Genomic DNA, 7491 nt, shown 5'->3' on the forward strand with positions numbered 1-7491 from the left:
AGAGTAAATAAGCCTTGCTTACTTTTAAAAGTAAATGAAGGATTAAAATTTTAGTTTATCAGAGTGGTTTTTTTCTCTTTTACTCATATAGCTAGAACATTCAGCAAACCAACAGCATACTCTTAGATAAGGCCTATTTTTTTTTTTTTCTTCTGCCTTTTCTTGCCACTCAGCTAGAATCTAGAAAGTAAGGAGGCTTGAGTTTGGACACCTGCCATATCATCTACATTTTTGCTTACTTGGTCTGCCCTGGTAGCTTCCTGTGGTTAACTCCTATTGTCAGGACCATGCAAAAATGTCCCTTCTTCAAAGAGATCTTCTAGTCTTACAACTGAATCATGACTAGTGTTTTATTTGTGTGTCTCAAAATAGGCCATTTTTTTTTGTGTCAAACAATTATTAGTATTTATGATTGCATGTTGTTGGTATTGTTATTGTTTCAGTGTTGCTTTCCCACAAGACTATAAACTTTGGAAAGATAGGTACAGAGTATATTTTATGTAAGAATATATATTTAGCTTAGAGCATATAACTGGTCACATTTTAAACTTTCAGTAAAATGTGTGTTGAATAAATTAGAGAAGGATTAAAACAGTATGGTCTGCTTTGACATGAAGCTATTTAGGCCTACTTTAGGAAAAATGGAACATTTTTTTATGTGGTCCATTTTAGTTTACCAGACCTCACTGCATTGGGAAAAGGGGCTAGGGATTCAAGTTGATAAGAATCTTACTGTATGGGCTCTCTCCATAGTTTGGCTATTGTTGATACTGCTGCTATAAACATCAGGGTGCATGTATCCCTTCCAATCAGTATTTTTGTATCCTTTGGGTAAATATCTAGTACTGCAGTTGGATCGTAGGGTAGTTCTATTTTTAACATTTTCAGAAACCTCCATACTGTTCTCCAGAGTGGCTGCATCAGTTTGCATTCCCACCAACCGTGCAAGCAGGTTCTCTTTCTCCGCATCCTCACCAATACCTGTTGTTTCTTGTGTTGTTAATTTTAGCCATTCTGACAGGTGTGAGATGGTATCTCATCGTGGTTTTGATTTGTATTTTCCTGATGATGAGTGATGTTGAGCATCTTTTCATGTGTCTGTTAGCCACCTGGGTGTCTTTTTTGGAAAAGTGTCTATTCATGTCTTCTGCCCATTTCTTTAGTGGGTTATTTGTTTTTTAGGTGTTGAGTTTGATAAGTTCTTTATAATTTTGGATACAAACCCTTTATCAGATATGTTGTTTGCAAATATCTTCTCCCATTCTGTCAGTTGTCTTTTAGTTTTGTTGATTGTTTCCTTTGCTCTGCAGAAGCACTTATCTTGATGAAGTGCCAATAGTTCGTTTTTGCTTTTGTTTCCCTTGCCTATGGTGACATGTTTAGTAAGAAGTTGCTCTGGTCAAGATCAGAGAGGTTGCTGCCTGTGTTCTCCTCTAGTATTTTGATGGTTTCCTGACTCACATTAAGGTCTTTTATCCATTTTGAATTTATTTTTGTTTATGGTGTAAGGAAATGGTCCAATTTCATTCTTCTGCATGTGGCTGACCAGTTTTCCCAACACCATTGGTTGAAGAGACTGTTTTTTTTCCATTGGATAGTCTTTCCTGCTTTGCTGGAGATTAGTTGACCATAGTTGTGGGTCCATTTCTGGGTTTTGTATTCTGTTCCATTGATCTATGTGTCTGTTTTTATGCCAGTACCATGCTGTCTTGATCAATACAGCTTTGTGATATAGCTTGAAATCCGGAATGGTGATGCCTCCAGTTTTGTTTTTCTTTTTCAGAATTGCTTTGGCTATTCGCGGTCTTTTGTGGTTCCATACAAATTTTCTTTTTTCTTTTCTTTTTTTAAATTTCCTGAGTTTGATTACTATATTGGTTTTATTTTTTTTAATATTTTATTTATTTGACACAGAGAGAGAGAGCACAAGCAGGAGGAGAGGCAGGCAGAGGGAGAGGGAGAAGCAGGCTCCCCACTGAGCAGAGAGCCCAATTTGGGACTCGATCCCAGGACCCTGGGATCATGATCTGAGCCAAAGGCAGACACTTAACCCACTAAGCTACCCAGGCGCCCCCCATACAAATTTTAGGGTTGTTTGTTCTAGCGTTGTGAAAAATGCTGGTGGTATTTTGATGGGTATTGCATTAAATGTATAGATTGCTTTGGGTAGTATAGACATTTTAAGAATGTTTGTTCTTCCATGCACCCTGATGTTTATAGCAGCATTATCAACTATAGCAAACTATGGAGAGAGTCCAAATGTCCATCGACTGATGAATGGATAAAGAAGATGTGGTATATATACAACAGAATATTACTTAGCCATCAGAAAGAATGAAATCTTGCCATTTGCAATGACATGGATAGAGCTAGTGTGTATTATGTTAAGTGAAATAAGTCAGAGAAAGATAAATACCGTATGATCTCACTCATGTGGAATTTAAGAAAGAAGACAGATGAACATATGGGATGGGGAAAAGAAAAAAAGGAGAGAGGGAAACAAACCATAAGAGACTCTTATCAATAGAGAACAAACTGAGGGTTGATGGAGGGAGGTGGGTGGGGGATGGGCTAGATGGGGGATGGGGATTAAGGAGGGCACTTGTGATGAGCACTGGGTGTTGTGTGTAATTCTACTCCAGAAATCAATATTGCACTGTGTGTTAACTACCTGAAGTTTAAATTAAAAAAGATAATAATAAATGTTTTACCAAAAAAAGTCTTACTATAACTTTAAGATCTCATGGTTTGTTTTATATTTATCTTTTTAGAGCACACAATTCCCCCTGCCCCCCAAAGATACAGCTGTGGTCCACAGCAGGATTAAGATGATTTTGATTCCTCTTTTTGTAATTCTACCAATAAGCACTGCAATATCACTGTAGGTTGTAAACCAGTTGTGGAAAAGGAACTGTTAATGATTTGGCTGACATAATGTAAAACATACTCATTAAACTTTAGGAGGACGTTGGCAATGTCTGATCAGGAAATTTAAATGACTTTAATAAGCTCCTAGGTTTTATTCTATTCAATTGGATGTTCTCAGCATTTCCCAATGTCGTTTGTTTCCTTTCTGTACTCTAACTTGATTTACTGTTTCTTAGTTAAAAAGAATGTGTAGGGGGGCAAAATTTGCCACCCCAAAATGTGTATCTTTGGCATGTGGATTATTTTAGGCTGATTACCTTTAAGAAACAGAAGACTCAAAAAGTTGTTTTTGTTTTTTGTTTTGTTTTGGTTTTGCCTCGTCCATAATTGCCTAAAAGGATTTAGATAGAGGACCTGCTCCAGGAAGGGAGCTATCACTATAGATAACTATAGTATAGTATAAGCTAAATGTAGGTAGACAGGGAGGAACTGAGCAAGGCCTGTTTGATCAGAGTCAGCTCTGTGTCCCATTGTTTCTGTATGGCCCAGCAAACATTTGTTTACCAAACATTTATTTTTTCCATTCTTCCTGTGAATTGCCTTCCTTTCTTTTGAAGCTGCAGACCCTTACCCCTTCTCCTTAGTCCAGAATGACCTATATGCCTCATTTTTCCTTTATTTGAAATTTCTCATGTTTATGTAGATTCCTTGTATACATGTAGTGAAATGTGATTTTTCTCCTGTTAATCTGTTTCATTTCAATTTAGTTCTTAAGACCAGCCAAAAGAACCTCAAAGGTTAGAGGAAAATTTTTCCTCTGCAACAAATGCAATCATCTGATTGCAAATAGCCTAACCAACTGAACACCAGACCCACAGGAAAAGAATTGAGCAACAGATTAAAATTAATTTTTGATGTCTAACACATCATTAGTCAGTAGGCACAAAAGCAAGCGATTATTTTTTTAGTTAATTGGAGTGCTCGACTGAAGAAGAACACAAAATACTATGTTTTTATATTTAAAACTTTCATAGCAGTGCAAGTAAACCTCAAAAATGATAAGGAACTTGGTTTAGAGTCATCAACCCTGCTAGAATTAAGTCTAAAATTACTGAGAATCTTATAGCAAAATTATGTTGCATGTGTTTTTTAAGCCCTTCCCCTTTATGAATAAGGAATAACTCAGAAGGCACAGCAAGATTTGTTTGCATAAAACATAAAAATAATTTCAAGCATACAGGGATTATTTCAGACCTTTGAGTTTCTATGCAGTAATAGCAGCTTCTTAAGTCCTAATTTTCCAAACATGCTGTAAAACCCATAGAGATCAACAAAGAAAGAAAATAAAACCACATAAAACTTATGTCAACAGCATAACTAGAAGTTAAAGAATACTATAACTTGAGATTACATTTAATAGGAAAACCCCTGAATCCAACACAACTAGGCTTTGAAGCCCAGGCTGAAGAGAAGATTCAGATGAGACTGCTTGAAAATCATGAGCATGCAGCAGGATAATGCTGGTGCCAGAACACAGATACATTTCTCTTGGAAAAATGAGGTCTTCACTCTGAGTGGGAAAATACTAAGAACAGGAACGAAACAAGAAGGATTAGAAGACTTGCTAGTGAGAATCCAAAGGAAGGGACCTAAAAGTGTGGGACCAGTGATGACAATCATAGGAAGGTACTGCTTTTGGGGGAAATGGAAGCAAATTGTAAAGGAGTGAGTATCCCTTGGACTTTTGAAAATGAAGAGAAAGAACAAAGTAAATAAAGGGGATTAGAGATCATACAGGAACAAAATAATAATGCAGAATCCAAATATACGATCCTGCCTTAATTGTGTCATTCATTAAAGAAACTACACTTCACTATAGCAATTATATTCTAACTCTAGAACATAATTAGGAAAATAGGAGTTATAAATGATTGTAGAGTTTTGACATGTTGATAAGCTAGTAACAAAGAACATAAATAACACTGAGATCTTGGTTTCTTTTTTTTTTTTTTAAGATTTTTATTTTTTATTTTTTGATAGAGACAGCGAGAGAGGGAACACAAGCAGGGCGAGTGGGAGAGTGAGAAGCAGGCTACCTGCTGAGCAGGGAGCCCAATGCAGTGTTTGATCCCAGGACCCTGGGATCATGACCTGAGCCCTGAGCTAAAGGCAGACGCTTAACGATAATAATTTATTATGTTTAAGTGATTGTGTACATGTTCTCTATTTATGACTACAATTATTTTAAACAACACATACCTAAAATTCTATCACAGAGATCAATAGTGGCCTTTGTGCAGTTTAACAAATCTGACTGACATTCCATTCTCTAGTAGTATTTTTCCTAGACATTTTCAGATTTCCCTAATAAATGTAAATATCCCTTACCAAAAGGGTAACTTCTACTTGGTTTTCAGAGCTTCTTCTGTGTCTGCTGTTCCTAAAAAATAACCAGCCTAAAATAATACATATGCCAAAAAGGTAAATTTTGGGGTGGCAAATTCTCCTTCCCTTCAGTATAATGGTTAATAGAATTGAATTAATGTTAATTTTCTTAAGTGTGGTAATATGGGTTTCCTTAATACAGGGAGAGGCATGACGAAGCATTTAGAGGTGAAATATGATATTCTCAGGCTAATTTCAGATTGTTTGGATGAAAGAGGTGTGTATGGGCATGTGTGTGTGTGGAGACAGAGAGATGGAACTGGCATGGTGATACATTAATAATTAGTATATTTATTCATTATATTGGCCTCTCAACTTTTCTTTGGGTTTGATACTTATACCCCTAAAATGTGAAAAATAAAATATAAATTGAAGATTTGGTTTAAATGCTTACAGACATTGTTAACTGTATATTTATGAAACATAGAGTTTAAAAATTTTATCTCTTTTCCATAAATAATCCTATATTGGAGATCCATGGAGCATCAATTTGAAGGAAACACTGTATACATGAATACCAAGAGTGTTGTGTATAGTGACCATCAGCTTGTGTTATTTTTTTATGCATATAGGCTATTCTCAAGGAGTCTCTCCAGGCACTCAGGATATTCTGATATCAGCACTCAGTTCTTCCCTTTTATCCACAAAATAAGTGTATGGAAATCATAGTTGACTATTTTTGAGGAGGAAATATTTTACTTCTACCCTTTTAGTTCCTTTGGCTGTTCTAATAATCAAATTAACATAAGACAGATTAACAGAACAACAAATTTAATTACATATGTATGGGGGCCTCCATAAGAATATGCCATCTAAAGACAAGCTGGACAGTTGAGGTTTATATGCCATTTTGAGCTAAAGAATGGGACAGAGGCCTGAGGCTTCAAAGGGCAGAGAAGAAGATCACGTGTGGTAATTAGATGTTTGCCCTGCACATAGGTCATTTAGATAAAAAAGTTATCTTTTGGTGATAACTCTTTCTGCACCAGGCCCCGTATCTGAATTCTTTTAGGTAGTTAAGGAAGAGGTAAAAATCTTTCTTTAGTCTGCTGGGTCTTGATTGCTTTCAGTTCAAATTAGTCCATATACCAAAGTGGCACATTTTGGGGGAGACTTGTTCTGAACACCTGGACTATGATAGAAGTTTGACTTAGAATAGACTTTTAAAAAGGGTTGACATTATTTTTAAGGGAGGGTAGTAAAATTAGTGCTGGAATAGATTAATGCCTATGAATTTGGATTTTTTTTTGTCTTGAGACCATTAATCTTTTCTGAATGTCAAGGGATTGTTGTATAATGTGTTACTCAAGTTGAACTAGCTATAGCATATGGATGTTCATGTTATTTCATTTCTGTTTTGTTCCCTATATACTATGAAATCTCATTATGAGGATATTTGATAATGCTAGATTTTACTCAATTTCACCATAATATTGGGCTTAATATTCTATGCTTATATTCTGTGAAATACTGGTTTATAAATAAAGTATATTACTTTTAGAAATCATAACCAAATTGGATATACAGAATGCAGTGAAATGAGGATTAAATGATCAGTTAGGACTCTAGCAAGACCTAGTAACCAGAAAGAAAAAAATTCAATGAAAACTATTGTGTTGTATTTTCAGTTTCATTGCTAATGCATGTATTTCCTACTTTTCTATGAAAAAGAAGCTAAAATGTCCATTATTCTTTTTAGGCCTTGCATACTTGAGAAATCTATTTTTCTATGCCATTCTGTGGCCTATTTTATAATGGTATCTCAAGTGCAATTCTGAGAGCATTTATGCTGTCATAACAATTGTGCATCTACTCTCATCTCTTACAAATTATACTCTTAGATTAATAGACTGCCTTTGCATGCTACATACTTAATAGTTTCCCACATAAGTTATATATAATTGTTCACTACTAGTTACTTTATTCATAAATGCTTTGCTTTCACCAGTGTTTTATGATGGCAAGTTCACTTATAGAAGTGTTTATTTGCAAAAATATATCTACAGGAATCATGGGTGGGGGAGGAAAAATAATCTTCCTTCTACCCTTCTAGTTTCTTTGGCTGGTCTAATAATAAAATTGACAAGACAGATTAACAGGAGAAAAGCAAACAAAAGTTTAATAAAATGTATACCGTTTGTATACAAGGGAGAGACCCGGAAAACTCACTGCCCAAAA

The sequence above is a fragment of the Halichoerus grypus genome, chromosome X (genome assembly GCF_964656455.1).
Source record: "Halichoerus grypus chromosome X, mHalGry1.hap1.1, whole genome shotgun sequence".
NCBI lineage: Eukaryota > Metazoa > Chordata > Mammalia > Carnivora > Phocidae > Halichoerus > Halichoerus grypus.